At 45.9% G+C, this 18,206-nt stretch overlaps 2 non-coding genes across 2 annotated transcripts; both read left to right on the top strand.

Annotated features, from left to right (window-relative positions):
- Positions 1-657: 657 nt before the first annotated feature.
- On the top strand, positions 658-730 carry Trnak-cuu (transfer RNA lysine (anticodon CUU)). The gene has a single exon. It is a non-coding gene; the product is annotated as a tRNA-Lys (tRNA).
- Positions 731-16,558: 15,828 nt separating this feature from the next.
- On the top strand, positions 16,559-16,631 carry Trnak-cuu (transfer RNA lysine (anticodon CUU)). Its single transcript has one exon. It is a non-coding gene; the product is annotated as a tRNA-Lys (tRNA).
- Positions 16,632-18,206: the final 1,575 nt, after the last annotated feature.

Consider the following 18,206-nt stretch of genomic DNA (forward strand, 5'->3'; position numbering starts at 1 on the left):
CTCGTAAGAGGTTGAATGTAACGAATGGGTGGGAAAGAGCAAGGGGCAGCGGCTGTGTAGAACGAAAACACAAATCCTCAGGGGTGTGAGCGTTTCGAGATGAGTCGTATACATGATACAGTTGGTCGTCAGTGGCCATGTGGCCTAATGGATAAGGCGTCGGACTTCGGATCTGATGATTACAGGGTCGAATGTTGTCACGCTCGTTTTTTTTCCAGTTCTGAAAAAGAAACATACCGTTTTAATGTAGCAATTGAGCATACGAAACCCTCTGAATGTTGCTGTTGACCATTTTTTGCTTGGAAATGCTCTTGAGCTTGAAACACACACAACAAGACCGGTGTTAAATAGCGAAATGGTCGGCAGAGTGCCGACACCGCGAGTTTTGACTGGCACTTGCACATCTAAAACAGCGTCGGAAAGTAACTCGTTCGGCTTTTGAGTCACATAAAGTATGTGTGTTAATTTTGACGCCACTAGCTCTGCATGCTGTCATGCAATTTCTTTACCTCTCAGAAATGATTATGACATAAAAGTGAAGTACGTGACGAGTGTGACGTTAGGAAAACATTAGGCAGCATGGAGAGATTCTGTATGGGACCACCCAACCCAAACGAGTACTGTGTGACGTGCTATCCGGCAGGTATTCACCGAGGTAGCCGGCTAGCTCAGTCGGTAGAGCGTCAGACTCTTAATCCTAGGGTCGTGGGTTCGAGCCACACGCTGGGCGGAACGGAATTTTGTTCCGCTGCAGATGTAAATTACCGTTTTTCTGATTAACGAGATCTAATGGAAATAGCAACTTTAAACTTTGCCTACGTCTCTGTCAGTCACAAGGAAACTGTATTTGAATGTGGAGGTGATTTTGTAGACATGTGTGGAAGACATGTTCTGAAATGCAAGTGTTGTAGTTTGGAGATCACATCGGTTACGTGTCAGATGTGTAGCCAAGCAGTAATGTGTCACCATAGCTGCAAATATTAGCCGGTAATATGAAGTGTTGTCAGCTGAAGTCTGATGATGCAGACGACCGTAAGGACGAAGTACCCAAGAGTACCGCTAGGCCGCGCCTCTTTAGCTCAGTGGTAGAGCACTGCTCTAATAAACCAGGCATCGGATGTTCCATTCTCACAGGAGAAAGATGAATTTTGGAAATCAGTTGCGCGTCGTGGCCGTATAGCAAACAGTATCTGTGATGACGAACAATTAGCGACAGGCGTTTTTTTTAAGAATTACTCTCAGATGTGATTAAAGCGAATGGCGCAGATAAAGCATTTGCCAAAGCGATACAGCATAAAGTGGCACGATACAGTCTGAATTACATTTTACAGATGTATTTCTCACATATCTCAGAGCCTCTCGCGGTCGTCGTCGTCGTCGTCGTCTTCGTCGTCGCCGCCGCCGCCGCTTCTGCAGAAGTAGCAAATGGCCATCGTAGCAAATGCGGCGAGGTACGCCCTGCCTTCGATTCCGAATGCACAAAGTGTGTGGTCTTGCTTCTCAGTCTATATTTGGTCGGTCTCGTAAGAGGTTGAATGTAACGAATGGGTGGGAAAGAGCAAGGGGCAGCGGCTGTGTAGAGCGAAAACACTAATCCTCAGGGCTGTGAGCGTTTCGAGATGAGTCGTATACATGATATAGTTGGTCGTCAGTGACCATGTGGCCTAATGGATAAGGCGTCGGACTTCGGATCTGATGATTACAGGTTCGAATGTTGTCACGCTCGTTTTTTTCCAGTTCTGAAAAAGAAACATATCGTTTTAATGTAGCAATTGAGCAGTACGAAACGGTCTGAATGTTGCTGTTGACCATTTTTTGCTTGGAAATGCTCTTGAGCTTGAAACACACACAACAAGACCGGTGTTAACTAGCGAAATGGTCGGCAGAGTGCCGACACCGCGAGTTTTGACTGGCACTTGCACATCTAAAACAACGTCGGAAAGTAACTCGTTCGGCTTTTGAGTCACATAAAGTATGTGTGTTAATTTTGACGCCACTAGCTCTGCATGCTGTCATGCAATTTCTTTACCTCTCAGAAATGATTATGACATTAAAGTGAAGTACGTGACGAGTGTGACGTTAGGAAAACATTAGGCAGCATGGAGAGATTCTGTATGGGACCACCCAACCCAAACGAGTACTGTGTGACGTGCTATCCGGCATGTATTCACTGAGGTAGCCGGCTAGCTCAGTCGGTAGAGCGTCAGACTCTTAATCCTAGGGTCGTGGGTTCGAGCCACACGGAATTTGTTCCGCTGCAGATGTAAATTACCGTTTTTCTGATTAACGAGATGTAATGGAAAGAGCAACTTTAAACTTTGCCTACGTCTCTGTCAGTCACAAGGAAACTGTATTTGAATGTGAAGGTGATTTTGTAGACATGTGTGGAAGACATGTTTTGAAATGCATGTGTTGTAGTTTGGAGAGCACATCGGTTACGTGTCAGATGTGTAGCCAAGCAGTAACGGGTCGCCATAGCTGCAAATATTAGCCGGTAATATGAAGTGTTGTCAGCTGAAGTCTGATGATGCAGACGACCGTAAGGACGAAGTACCCAAGAGTACCGCTAGGCCGCGCCTCTTTAGCTCAGTGGTAGAGCACTGCTCTAATAAACCAGGCATCGGAAGTTCCATCCTCACAGGAGAAAGATGAATTTTGGAAATCAGTTGCGCGTCGTGGCCGTATAGCAAACAGTATCTGTGATGACGAACAATTAGCGACAGGCGTTTTTTTTAAGAATTACTCTCAGATGTGATTAAGTCGAATGGCGCAGATAAAGCATTTGCCAAAGCAGTACAGCATAAAGTGGGACGAGGCAGTCTGAATTATATTTTATAGATGTATTTCTCACATATCTCAGAGCCTCTCGCGGTCGTCGTCGTCGTCGTCGTCGTCTTCGTCGTCGCCGCCGCCGCCGCTTCTGCAGAAGTAGCAAATGGTCATCGTAGCAAATGCGGCGAGGGACGCCCTGCCTTCGATTCCGAATGCACAAAGTGTGTGGTCTTGTTTCTCAGTCTATATTTGGTCGGTCTCGTAAGAGGTTGAATGTAACGAATGGGTGGGAAAGAGCAAGGGGCAGCGGCTGTGTAGAACGAAAACACAAATCCTCAGGGGTGTGAGCATTTCGAGATGAGTCGTATACATGATATAGTTGGTCGTCAGTGACCATGTGGCCTAATGGATAAGGCGTCGGACTTCGGATCTGATGATTACAGGTTCGAATGTTGTCACGCTCTTTTTTTTTCCAGTTCTGAAAAAGAAACATACCGTTTTAATGTAGCAATTGAGCATACGAAACCGTCTGAATGTTGCTGTTGACCATTTTTTGCTTGGAAATGCTCTTGAGCTTGAAACACACACAACAAGACCGGTGTTAACTAGCGAAATGGTCGGCAGAGTGCCGACACCGCGAGTTTTGACTGGCACTTGCACATCTAAAACAACGTCGGAAAGTAACTCGTTCGGCTTTTGAGTCACATAAAGTATGTGTGTTAATTTTGACGCCACTAGCTCTGCATGCTGTCATGCAATTTCTTTACCTCTCAGAAATGATTATGACATAAAAGTGAAGTACGTGACGAGTGTGACGTTAGGAAAACATTAGGCAGCATGGAGAGATTCTGCATGGGACCACCCAACCAAACGAGTACTGTGTGACGTGCTATCCGGCAGGTATTCACCGAGGTAGCTGGCTAGCTCTCAGTTGCGAGTCAGCCGCCGAGCGGGACGGACGTGTGGCGGAGCTGGACGTCTGGCTGTAGTAAACACAGGCTGAGTCGCTGCGTTTGAGGTTAGTGGTGCTGCTAAGCCGCTATTCGTGTTGCACTTGTATTCATTAAGTTCTAGAATGAATAGGTCGAATTATTTGAGGAAAGACACAATCAAGTTTACTTTCGATCGAAATTTCGTTCGACCTAAAGCATTTGAAATTAAAGCATGGTTTATCGAAAAAGTATTGATTAAGGGTGATGATGTTGTCGGAGTTTATCTCTCGTTTGTGACAAATGCTGTGTATCTGAAGATGAAAAGTCCAGAATTATGTAGTTCCATTGTGGATCGTTGCGGAGGTAGCGTGAAGTTTAATCATTCTGATGGGAATGTGAGTGACGTTGCTGTTAGTCATGCTGGGTACGGGATTCGTACGATCAGAGTGTTTGAGCTCCCTTTTGAAATTCCGCCCGAAGAACTTAATGTTGCCCTTCGGCCTTATGGCAGAATTATTTCCAATGTGGCAGAAAGGTGGTCTGAAGCTCATATGTTTCCTGTCTTGAACGGCGTAAGGCAAATTAAGATTGAATTACAGAAGCATGTCCCCTCTTATCTTAATATTTGTGGGTATCGTGCTTTGATTATCTATGATGGGCAACCGCGGACTTGCGCTTTATGCAATTCCACGGAACACATTCGTGCAGAATGTTCACGGAGGCGTGTCCCGCAGTTACCGCGTGACGAGATGCCGAGTTCCGGCCCTGTTGTTGGTATGAAGTTGTCATACGCTGCCGCTGCTGACTTCCGCAGCCGAGGCGAGTCGGTGCCGCCTGTGCGCGGGGAGCCTGCTGCCTCGCGGGCGGTTGTCGATGATACTCCGGCTTCAAGCTCTAGATTTGCGGATGGTCTGCCGATCAGCTCCGCGCCCCTCGAATCTATGCCGACGCCAACTTTTTCCAACTCTCCCACTGTGGTTGCTCGTTCTTCCGCGGACTCGGCCGAAGATCCCCAAATACCCGCAACGGAGGTTTCCTTGCGTCGTCAGGATTCCCACCAACGTGAGGATATTGCCACTAGCTTCCGAGGAGTGGACGCTCCAGGCATCCACTCTGCGGAAACTATGAACGAAGATAGCAATCTGGACATTGGTTTCACGTTGGCGCCCACAGAAGACACTTGCGTCAAGGAAACCACAACGAGCGATAGTGTAGAATTGGAGACTGGGTTGCTACCAGTGGGAGCCATGGAAAAAGATGCGCCTCCTTCTGCCGTTGTGGAATGCGATACGCGGCATTTTGTCCGAAAAAAGGAACAGGCGACGTCAGACGTATCATCCGGTACTTCTCCTGACAGGTCGCAAACTTCATCTCCTGCTAGATCGCCGAAGAGATCTTCGAAGAAAGGCAAGAAGAGGAGATTGGCACACAAAGCAGCAGAGAGTTTAGCTCCTGCATTGCGGGAAAAGTTAAAACATTTAAGGGATAATGAACGACTACGAGAACAATGCCCAGTAGCACGAGTTAACGAGTGTACTGAAGCGGAGATGAGTCGTGCCGATGCAGATGATCTTCAACAACAACCTCGCGCACCGCTTGGCGTCGCAGGTTTGCAGACCGGCACTACTATGGATTTAGACCGAACTGTCTCAGGAAAAGGACTTGATTGGGCCGATGCCCAAGAAGATCGCACCGACCACGGAATGGAGATGGACCTGACACATGCTAGTGGCATTTAATTTTTTTTTTTTTAATGTCTATTTTTCTTTCTGACAGACAGAATGGAATGGTACAGACGTGACTCTGCATGGGGTATACTTCATTAGCCAATTTCTTTTACCTGCACCTATGCCAACGGAACTGACATATAATGTGACCACGATCAATATAAATCGGATTCGCAGTGAAACGAAAGTCGCTTCTTTAAAAGATTTCCTTTACCAGTCGGATACTGATATAGCCCTCCTACAGGAATTTAATGTCCACAACTTTTATGTCCCAGGTTTTCAAGAGATTTTAAATATTGCACCGGAAGCCACATGTGGGACTGCGATCCTTGTCAAAGATGGTATTGATGTGAAGGATATCTGTCTGTTAGAAAATGGGAGGGGCATCAGTTGTAAAATTTTTACTACTACTGTTTTAAATGTATATGTCCCCTCTGGTAACAACGCTAGAGATGATAGGGCTAATTTTTTTAAGAACAATATGGTCTATTTACTTAAGGGGAATCCGGCGGAAGCTTTAATCGGTGGTGACTTTAATTGTGTACTTCACAAAAAGGATCAGCGACCAAATTTTAACTTCTCCAGGGAACTGGCGGCTTTGGTGACAAACATGAAGTGGACAGACGTGTGGGAAAGCAAATACCCCACGTTAGTCAAATTTACGTACATCAGTAGTCGCTCGCAAAGCAGAATAGACAGAATATACGTCACAGCAAACCTGGAAAATAAAATCAGTAGTATCGAAGTAATTCCCACTACCTTTTCGGACCATCTCGCAGTGAAATGCAGCATTCGGTTTCAGAAGCAAGGAACGTATTGGGGTCGCCCCTTATGGAAGCTGAATACCCATATGTTGTTCGAGGGTGCCCTATCAAGAACAGTAGCGGAGGTATGGCAGGCTGCTCTACGTATGCGCCATAAATACAGCTCTCGCCTTGCGTGGTGGACCTCATGTGCTAAAAAGAAATTGAGATCATCCCTAATAGCTTACGGGAGGGAGCGAGCGATGTGGTCTCGCAATACCGTTGAATTTTACTATACATGCTTAAGGGAACTATCAGCTCAGCAGATGACTGATGAGGTTTTCATTGAAATAAAGAAGATCAAGGCTCACCTCATAAGTCTCAAGCGACAACAGCTGGAGGGTTTAAAAATTAAATCTCGTGTCCCGACAACGGTGGAGGACGAAAACGCATAGCTGTACCACTTACTCCAACATGAAAGAAATAGAAGACGAGCGTTTATTGCTTGTCTTAGAGTGGGCGATAACCGGGTGCTGACGGAACACTCTGACATTTTAAATGCAGTTTATGGATTTTATCGTACGTTATATACTGATACCCGGTATAATCTAGACTGTGCGAACGATTTGCTACGAACTACAGGTATCGACAACGTTATCAATGACGAGGACAATGTGTCCCTTACCACTGCGATCACATGTGAGGAGGTGTTTGATATACTTAAATATTCGCCTACCCGTAAGTCCCCAGGGCCTGATGGCTTGCCTGTAGAGTTTTATTGTAAATTTTGGCCTCTCATCGGTAATCAATTCACAGAAGTGATAAATGAAGTGTTGCAAGGTGTTACTGTTCCACGCGAGTTCAAAGAAAGCGTAACTGTGCTAATACCAAAGGGAAGGAACGCGACAGTTAAAGATCTCAATCAATTGAGACCAATATGTTTGATGAACTCGGATTATAAAATAATTGCACGTGTACTGAAGGAAAGACTGAGACCTCTAATGGAGAAGATCATAGGTGACCACCAAACCTGTCTCTCGGGGCGGAATATTTTTAAAACTGTTTGTGAATATAGGGATGTCTCTGCAATTTTTGCAACGTCATCCTCACCAGGAGGCCTTGCCTTTATCGACTTCTCAAAGGCTTTTGACAGGGTCAACCACTTATTTTTGTTCAGAACGTTGACCTATGTGGGTTTTAGTCAACATTTTGTGCAAGTTTTAATTAACATTGTTGAAGGCATCCAAACACAAGTGTCTGTAAATGGGCATTTCACTCCACCCATTGAAATTCGCAACGGCGTCCCGCAGGGAAGTCCTTTGTCAATGCTCCTGTATGTTGTTGCACTGGAGCCTTTACTAAGGAGACTCGATGTCGATCTTGAGGGCATCACGATATCTGGCGTTAACAACGTCACCAATGCATATGCTGATGACGTTGGAGTGGTTATTCGTAGTAACGAAGATTTAGAGAAATTAACTACGAATATTCAGATCTTTTGTGAAGCTACAGGCGCTAGGGTTAACGAGGTGAAGAGTTCGTTTTTAAATCTTAAAGGTCTTCAAGATGTCCGTTTGGAATGGGCACGCTCCGTCGATCGTCACACCGCTCTGGGTGTCACCTTTTACCGATGTCCGCTTCAGACCATGACCTACAATTGGAAGAAAGTACTGGATACAATCAGAGGAGCCACAATACTCAATCAGACCAGACATCTGAACATTAAACAACGAATCAGAATAATTAATTGGTCCATTTTATCAAAAGCTATATATATAGGTCAAATATTGCCAGTTTCGAAACCCATTGCCAAACGTATAATGAGTATCATTTGCCGATTTATATGGACAGGGAATATTTTTAGAGTAGCAGTCGGTACAGTTACGTTACCTTCCGCTGAAGGTGGCCTAGGTTTAACAGATATATGGCGGAAGACTACGGCGTTATATATAAAGAGGACCCTACAAATTATAGAAAAACATCCACATAGTATTACAGCCAAGCTGTATAGACTCCTACAGCCAGAAAATTTACGTCCACCCATAAATATAGGCGGAATTAATTATAAATTGAAATATATTCGCCAGTTCTTTTTAGAGATTAGCTACATGGACAGTATTGTCACGAATCCACAATCAAGGAATTGCAGGAAATTAATGGAACTCTTAACAACGAAAGAACATGTCAACAAAATGGAGTGCAGATATCCCGACAAAGACTGGAAAAGAATTTGGAAAAATATTAGTAATCGTGAACTGTCTTCCGACATTCAGGCAACCTGGTACCGAGTTGTTAATAACGTAGTTTCCACTAACGAAAAGTTGCACTCCATTGGTCTTAGTGACACGATTGTGTGCACCCGATGTGACGCAGTTGACACATTGATCCACCGCTTTCTCTGTGGCGGATACGCCGAAATATGGAGGGGACTCCAACGGCGGGTAGCCTTTATAACCAGAACTGTTAGTACTGAGATCAATGTTGAAAAATTACTCTTCCCCGATGGTGTTTTCTTCCCTGTCCAGAAAACCAATGCTGTGTTGTGGTTGTTTGGCAATTATGTACATTACGTTATATCTGAACACGGCAATGACCGTGTTTTAGAATACGAATTATACGAACGAGCAAAATATTATCAGATATGTACGCGCAGGGACCACAAAAAAACTTTTGGTAACATGCTACACATTCTGTTTCAGAGACAAGGGATTGGATAAACATCTTAATAGCCCTCGTCTACGAAAAATGTAGTCACAGGCCAAAGTAGGGGATCGCTGTTGAGGGTGAAGTACGGTGGGGACTTCGTGTGCCCCAGGGCCGCTACGGTAGCCGTGAAGGCCTCGGACAGAACCCCGAAACGGCACTGCGGCTTCACACTTACTGCTGGATAAACCCCATATCTCCAGCAACTACTTTCATCTATGATGATTTTCCAGGATCTCGGTAATATCAGAAGGTGGTTTCGTTGCACACAATGCAGTGGAAGCTTCTTGCACGTGTTCCTCAGTTACAATCTTTCTATTTTTGTTTAATTTTTTTCAGTATGAAGCAAGAGTGACAATTTATTAATTCCCAAGAAGCCTTAATTTTTCAATTTTCAGTTCTACGGAGGAGAAGCCTCACATGGCGAAGAAGCCAAACATCATTTCATTTCCCTAACTGTCACAGTAAATTTGAAAAAAAAATCAGTCGATATAGCATAGAAGCTCGCCGAAGAAGGCATAAAAGGAGAGCGAATGGATGGGCTGTGTGGGGAGAAGGGAGGCCCAAAAAAAGAAAAAACAAAAAAGAAAAAAAACAAAAAAAAAAAAAAGTCGGTAGAGCGTCAGACTCTTAATCCTAGGGTCGTGGGTTCGAGCCACACCCTGGGCGGAACGGAATTTGTTCCGCTGCAGATGTAAATTACCGTTTTTCTGATTAACGAGATGTAATGGAAATAGCAACTTTAAACTTTGCCTACGTCTCTGTCAGTCACAAGGAAAATGTATTTGAATGTGAAGGTGATTTTGTAGACATGTGTGGAAGACATGTTTTGAAGTGCATGTGTTGTAGTTTTGAGAGCACATCGGTTACGTGTTAGATGTGTAGCCAAGCAGTAATGGGTCGCCATAGCTGCAAATATTAGCCGGTAATATGAAGTGTTGTCAGCTGAAGTCTGATGATGCAGACGACCGTAAGGACGAAGTACCCAAGAGTACCGCTAGGCCGCGCCTCTTTAGCTCAGTGATAGAGCACTGCTCTAATAAACCAGGCATCGGAAGTTCCATCCTCACAGGAGAAAGATGAATTTTGGAAATCAGTTGCGCGTCGTGGCCGTATAGCAAACAGTATCTGTGATGACGAACAATTAGCGACAGGCGTTTTTTTTAAGAATTACTCTCAGATGTGATTAAGGCGAATGGCGCAGATAAAGCATTTGCCAAAGCAGTACAGCATAAAGTGGGACGAGGCAGTCTGAATTATATTTTATAGATGTATTTCTCACATATCTCAGAGCCTCTCGCGGTCGTCGTCGTCGTCGTCGTCGTCTTCGTCGTCGCCGCCGCCGCCGCCGATTCTGCAGAAGTAGCAAATGGCCATCGTAGCAAATGAGGCGAGGGACGCCCTGCCTTCGATTCCGAATGCACAAAGTGTGTGGTCTTGTTTCTCAGTCTATATTTGGTCGGTCTCGTAAGAGGTTGAATGTAACGAATGGGTGGGAAAGAGCAAGGGGCAGCGGCTGTGTAGAACGAAAACACAAATCCTCAGGGGTGTGAGCATTTCGAGATGAGTCGTATACATGATATAGTTGGTCGTCAGTGACCATGTGGCCTAATGGATAAGGCGTCGGACTTCGGATCTGATGATTACAGGTTCGAACGTTGTCACGCTCGTTTTTTTTTCCAGTTCTGAAAAAGAAACATACCGTTTTAATGTAGCAATTGAGCATACGAAACCGTCTGAATGTTGCTGTTGACCATTTTTTGCTTTGAAATGCTCTTGAGCTTGAAACACACACAACAAGACCGGTGTTAACTAGCGAAATGGTCGGCAGAGTGCCGACACCGCGAGTTTTGACTGGCACTTGCACATCTAAAACAACGTCGGAAAGTAACTCGTTCGGCTTTTGAGTCACATAAAGTATGTGTGTTAATTTTGACGCCACTAGCTCTGCATGCTGTCATGCAATTTCTTTACCTCTCAGAAATGATTATGACATAAAAGTGAAGTAGGTGACGAGTGTGACGTTAGGAAAACATTAGGCAGCATGGAGAGATTCTGTATGGGACCACCCAACCCAAACGAGTACTGTGTGACGTGCTATCCGGCAGGTATTCACCGAGGTAGCCGGCTAGCTCAGTCGGTAGAGCGTCAGACTCTTAATCCTAGGGTCGTTGGTTTTGAGCCACACGCTGGGCGGAACGGAATTTGTTCCGCTGCAGATGTTAATTACTGTTTTTCTGATTAACGAGATGTAATGGAAATAGCAACTTTAAACTTTGCCTACGTCTCTGTCAGTCACAAGGAAACTGTATTTGAATGTGAAGGTGATTTTGTAGACATGTGTGGAAGACATGTTTTGAAATGCATGTGTTGTAGTTTGGAGAGCACATCGGTTACGTGTCAGATGTGTAGCCAAGCAGTAATGGGTCGCCATAGCTGCAAATATTAGCCGGTAATATGAAGTGTTGTCAGCTGAAGTCTGATGATGCAGACGATCGTAAGGACGAAGTACCCAAGAATACCGCTAGGCCGCGCCTCTTTAGCTCAGTGGTAGAGCACTGCTCTAATAAACCAGGCATCGGAAGTTCCATCCTCACAGGAGAAAGATGAATTTTGGAAATCAGTTGCGCGTCGTGGCCGTATAGCAAACAGTATCTGTGATGACGAACAATTAGCGACAGGCGTTTTTTTAAGAATTACTCTCAGATGTGATTAAGGCGAATGGCGCAGATAAAGCATTTGCCAAAGCAGTACAGCATAAAGTGGGACGAGGCAGTCTGAATTATATTTTATAGATGTATTTCTCACATATCTCAGAGCCTCTCGCGGTCGTCGTCGTCGTCGTCGTCTTCGTCGTCGCCGCCGCCGCCGCTTCTGCAGAAGTAGCAAATGGTCATCGTAGCAAATGCGGCGAGGGACGCCCTGCCTTCGATTCCGAATGCACAAAGTGTGTGGTATAGTTTCTTAGTCTATATTTGGTCGGTCTCGTAAGAGGTTGAATGTAACGAATGGGTGGGAAAGAGCAAGGGGCAGCGGCTGTGTAGAACGAAAACACAAATCCTCAGGGGTGTGAGCGTTTCGAGATGAGTCGTATACATGATATAGTTGGTCGTCAGTGACCATGTGGCCTAATGGATAAGGCGTCGGACTTCGGATTTGATGATTACAGGTTCGAATGTTGTCACGCTCGTTTTTTTTCCAGTTCTGAAAAAGAAACATACCGTTTTAATGTAGCAATTGAGCTTACGAAACCGTCTGAATGTTGCTGTTGACCATTTTTTGCTTGGAAATGCTCTTGAGCTTGAAACACACACAACAAGACCGGTGTTAACTAGCGAAATGGTCGGCAGAGTGCCGACACCGCGAGTTTTGACTGGCACTTGCACATCTAAAACAACGTCGGAAAGTAACTCGTTCGGCTTTTGAGTCACATAAAGTATGTGTGTTAATTTTGACGCCACTAGCTCTGCATGCTGTCATGCAATTTCTTTACCTCTCAGAAATGATTATGACATAAAAGTGAAGTACGTGACGAGTGTGACGTTGGGAAAACATTAGGCAGCATGGAGAGATTCTGTATGGGACCACCCAACCCAAACGAGTACTGTGTGACGTGCTATCCGGCAGGTATTCACCGAGGTAGCCGGCTAGCTCAGTCGGTAGAGCGTCAGACTCTTAATCCTAGGGTCGTGGGTTCTAGCCACACGCTGGGCGGAACGGAATTTTGTTCCGCTGCAGATGTAAATTACCGTTTTTCTGATTAACGAGATGTAATGGAAATAGCAACTTTAAACTTTGCCTACGTCTCTGTCAGTCACAAGGAAACTGTATTTGAATGTGAAGGTGATTTTGTAGACATGTGTGGAAGACATGTTCTGAAATGCAAGTGTTGTAGTTTGGAGAGCACATCGGTTACGTGTCAGATGTGTAGCCAAGCAGTAATGGGTCGCCATAGCTGCAAATATTAGCCGGTAATATGAAGTGTTGTCAGCTGAAGTCTGATGATGCAGACGACCGTAAGGACGAAGTACCCAAGAGTACCGCTAGGCCGCGCCTCTTTAGCTCAGTGGTAGAGCACTGCTCTAATAAACCAGGCATCGGAAGTTCCATCCTCACAGGAGAAAGATGAATTTTGGAAATCAGTTGCACGTCGTGGCCGTATAGCAAACAGTATCTGTGATGACGAACAATTAGCGACAGGCGTTTTTTTAAAGAATTACTCTCAGATGTGATTAAGGCGAATGGCGCAGATAAAGCATTTGCCAAAGCAGTACAGCATCCACCATCCTCTACACCTACAAGTCCCTCATCCGTCCTATCCTTTGCTATGCTCATCCCGCCTGGATCTCTGCCCCTCCTACCTTCTACAAGTCCATTCAGATCCTAGAACGCCATGCGCTCCGCCTCGCCTATCGCATCCGTCTCCCTTCCCCCACGCGGATCCTCTATGACCTGATTCCCTTCCCGCACCTCCTCCTTTTCCTCGAACGGTTACGGATCCTCTACACCTCCCGCAAGCTTGATCCTCCACACCCTCTTGTCTCTCCCATCCTCTCCCACCCCAACCCGCTGCCGCGCCTGCATTCCTATATCCCACCTGCTCTCCATCTTTACACCCTCCACACCCTCTCCCTCGGTGGCTTCCGTCAACTCCCCCTCCCTGATGATGCCCTCCTCCCCTCCATCTACCCCTCCTACCAACTTTGAGCCTTACCTTCCCTCTCCTCTCCTTTTCCTGTGGGCACCCTCTCTCCCTTCTCTCCCTCCCTCCCCTCCCCTTTCTCCTTGGGCTTCCACTCCCCCTACCCTCCCCCTTCTCCTCCATCCCTCTCCTCCACTGGCATCTTCCCCTCCCCCTCTCTCTCCTCTTCCCCACACCTTTTCCCCTTGGCAGGCCACGACTCTGCTGTCTTCCATCTGTTACTTTCATCGTCCTACGCCGAAGACCATCGCATGTGTTTGTGCCTCGACTCTCCTGCAGTGTGTTTGTGTTTCGTCGTTTGTGCTCCGCTGGTTCACGTGTGGCCATCTGCCATCTGCGTTTGTGCACCGTGTTTCTCCGCTTTTATCCATTGTGCTACGCACGTGACCGACTCCGTTTTAACTCTGTTTTGTCTACTGTTTGTACCCCGCCGTCTTGATTGTTTTTATATCTCACTCATCTCTGTTCTGTGTATACTCTGAGGCCGAAGAGCGGCATACCTGGTCCGCTGCCGGCCTACCTGTTTGTCACAGGTATTAAAATCACAATAAAGGAAAAAAAAAAAAAAACAGTACAGCATAAAGTGAGACGAGGCAGTCTGAATTATATTTTATAGAAGTATTTCTCACATATCTCAGAGCCTCTCGCGGTCGTCGTCGTCGTCGTCTTCGTCGTCGCCGCCGCCGCCGCTTCTGCAGAAGTAGCAAATGGTCATCGTTGCAAATGCGGCGAGGGACGCCCTGCCTTCGATTCCGAATGCACAAAGTGTGTGGTCTTGTTTCTCAGTCTATATTTGGTCGGTCTCGTAAGAGGTTGAATGTAACGAATGGGTGGGAAAGAGCAAGGGGCAGCGGCTGTGTAGAACGAAAACACAAATCCTCAGGGGTGTGAGCATTTCGAGATGAGTCGTATACATGATATAGTTGGTCGTCAGTGACCATGTGGCCTAATGGATAAGGCGTCGGACTTCGGATCTGATGATTACAGGTTCGAACGTTGTCACGCTCGTTTTTTTTTCCAGTTCTGAAAAAGAAACATACCGTTTTAATGTAGCAATTGAGCATACGAAACCGTCTGAATGTTGCTGTTGACCATTTTTTGCTTTGAAATGCTCTTGAGCTTGAAACACACACAACAAGACCGGTGTTAACTAGCGAAATGGTCGGCAGAGTGCCGACACCGCGAGTTTTGACTGGCACTTGCACATCTAAAACAACGTCGGAAAGTAACTCGTTCGGCTTTTGAGTCACATAAAGTATGTGTGTTAATTTTGACGCCACTAGCTCTGCATGCTGTCATGCAATTTCTTTACCTCTCAGAAATGATTATGACATAAAAGTGAAGTACGTGACGAGTGTGACGTTAGGAAAACATTAGGCAGCATGGAGAGATTCTGTATGGGACCACCCAACCCAAACGAGTACTGTGTGACGTGCTATCCGGCAGGTATTCACCGAGGTAGCCGGCTAGCTCAGTCGGTAGAGCGTCAGACTCTTAATCCTAGGGTCGTTGGTTTTGAGCCACACGCTGGGCGGAACGGAATTTGTTCCGCTGCAGATGTTAATTACTGTTTTTCTGATTAACGAGATTTAATGGAAATAGCAACTTTAAACTTTGCCTACGTCTCTGTCAGTCACAAGGAAACTGTATTTGAATGTGAAGGTGATTTTGTAGACATGTGTGGAAGACATGTTTTGAAATGCATGTGTTGTAGTTTGGAGAGCACATCGGTTACGTGTCAGATGTGTAGCCAAGCAGTAATGGGTCGCCATAGCTGCAAATATTAGCCGGTAATATGAAGTGTTGTCAGCTGAAGTCTGATGATGCAGACGACCGTAAGGACGAAGTACCCAAGAATACCGCTAGGCCGCGCCTCTTTAGCTCAGTGGTAGAGCACTGCTCTAATAAACCAGGCATCGGAAGTTCCATCCTCACAGGAGAAAGATGAATTTTGGAAATCAGTTGCGCGTCGTGGCCGTATAGCAAACAGTATCTGTGATGACGAACAATTAGCGACAGGCGTTTTTTTAAGAATTACTCTCAGATGTGATTAAGGCGAATGGCGCAGATAAAGCATTTGCCAAAGCAGTACAGCATAAAGTGGGACGAGGCAGTCTGAATTATATTTTATAGATGTATTTCTCACATATCTCAGAGCCTCTCGCGCTCGTCGTCGTCGTCGTCGTCTTCGTCGTCGCCGCCGCCGCCGCTTCTGCAGAAGTAGCAAATGGTCATCGTAGCAAATGCGGCGAGGGACGCCCTGCCTTCGATTCCGAATGCACAAAGTGTGTGGTCTTGTTTCTCAGTGTATATTTGGTCGGTCTCGTAAGAGGTTGAATGTAACGAATGGGTGGGAAAGAGCAAGGGGCAGCGGCTGTGTAGAACGAAAACACAAATCCTCAGGGGTGTGAGCATTTCGAGATGAGTCGTATACATGATATAGTTGGTCGTCAGTGACCATGTGGCCTAATGGATAAGGCGTCGGACTTCGGATCTGATGATTACAGGTTCGAATGTTGTCACGCTCGTTTTTTTTCCAGTTCTGAAAAAGAAACATACCGTTTTAATGTAGCAATTGAGCATACGAAACCGTCTGAATGTTGCTGTTGACCATTTTTTGCTTGGAAATGCTCTTGAGCTTGAAACACACACAACAAGACCGGTGTTAACTAGCGAAATGGTCGGCAGAGTGCCGACACCGCGAGTTTTGACTGGCACTTGCACATCTAAAACAACGTCGGAAAGTAACTCGTTCGGCTTTTGAGTCACATAAAGTATGTGTGTTAATTTTGACGCCACTAGCTCTCCATGCTGTCATGCAATTTCTTTACCTCTCAGAAATGATTATGACATATAAGTGAAGTACGTGACGAGTGTGACGTTAGGAAAACATTAGGCAGCATGGAGAGATTCTGTATGGGACCACCCAACCCAAACGAGTACTGTGTGACGTGCTATCCGGCAGGCATTCAACGTGGTAGCCGGCTAGCTCAGTCGGTAGAGCGTCAGACTCTTAATCCTAGGGTCGTGGGTTCGAGCCACACGCTGGGCGGAACGGAATTTGTTCCGCTGCAGATGTAAATTACCGTTTTTCTGATTAACGAGATGTAATGGAAATAGCAACTTTAAACTTTGCCTACGTCTCTGTCAGTCACAAGGAAACTGTATTTGAATGTGAAGGTGATTTTGTAGACATGTGTGGAAGACATGTTCTGAAATGCAAGTGTTGTAGTTTGGAGAGCACATCGGTTACGTGTCAGATGTGTAGCCAAGCAGTAATGGGTCGCCATAGCTGCAAATATTAGCCGGTAATATGAAGTGTTGTCAGCTGAAGTCTGATGATGCAGACGACCGTAAGGACGAAGTACCTAAGAGTACCGCTAGGCCGCGCCTGTTTAGCTCAGTGGTAGAGCACTGCTCTAATAAACCAGGCATCGGAAGTTCCATCCTCACAGGAGAAAGATGAATTTTGGAAATCAGTTGCACGTCGTGGCCGTATAGCAAACAGTATCTGTGATGACGAACAATTAGCGACAGGCGTTTTTTTTAAGAATTACTCTCAGATGTGATTAAGGCAGTGGCGCAGATAAAGCATTTGCCAAAGCGGTACAGCACAAAGTGGCACGAGGCAGTCTGAATTACATTTTACAGATGTATTTCTCACATATCTCAGAGCCTCTCGCGGTCGTCGTCGTCGTCGTCGTCGTCGCCGCCGCCGCCGCTTCTGCAGAAGTAGCAAATGGCCATCGTAGCAAATGCGGCGAGGGACGCCCTGCCTTCGATTCCGAATGCACAAAGTGTGTGGTATAGTTTCTTAGTCTATATTTGGTCGGTCTCGTAAGAGGTTGAATGTAACGAATGGGTGGGAAAGAGCAAGGGGCAGCGGCTGTGTAGAACGAAAACACAAATCCTCAGGGGTGTGAGCGTTTCGAGATGAGTCGTATACATGATATAGTTGGTCGTCAGTGACCATGTGGCCTAATGGATAAGGCGTCGGACTTCGGATCTGATGATTACAGGTTCGAATGTTGTCACGCTCGTTTTTTTTCCAGTTCTGAAAAAGAAACATACCGTTTTAATGTAGCAATTGAGCATACGAAACCGTCTGAATGTTGCTGTTGACCATTTTTTGCTTGGAAATGCTCTTGAGCTTGAAACACACACAACAAGACCGGTGTTAACTAGCGAAATGGTCGGCAGAGTGCCGACACCGCGAGTTTTGACTGGCACTTGCACATCTAAAACAACGTCGGAAAGTAACTCGTTCGGCTTTTGAGTCACATAAAGTATGTGTGTTAATTTTGACGCCACTAGCTCTGCATGCTGTCATGCAATTTCTTTACCTCTCAGAAATGATTATGACATAAAAGTGAAGTACGTGACGAGTGTGACGTTAGGAAAACATTAGGCAGCATGGAGAGATTCTGTATGGGACCACCCAACCCAAACGAGTACTGTGTGACGTGCTATCCGGCAGGTATTCACCGAGGTAGCCGGCTAGCTCAGTCGGTAGAGCGTCAGACTCTTAATCCTAGGGTCGTGTGTTCTAGCCACACGCTGGGCGGAACGGAATTTTGTTCCGCTGCAGATGTAAATTACCGTTTTTCTGATTAACGAGATGTAATGG

Source organism: Schistocerca gregaria, unplaced genomic scaffold (assembly GCF_023897955.1).
Source record: "Schistocerca gregaria isolate iqSchGreg1 unplaced genomic scaffold, iqSchGreg1.2 ptg000178l, whole genome shotgun sequence".
Lineage (NCBI taxonomy): Eukaryota > Metazoa > Arthropoda > Insecta > Orthoptera > Acrididae > Schistocerca > Schistocerca gregaria.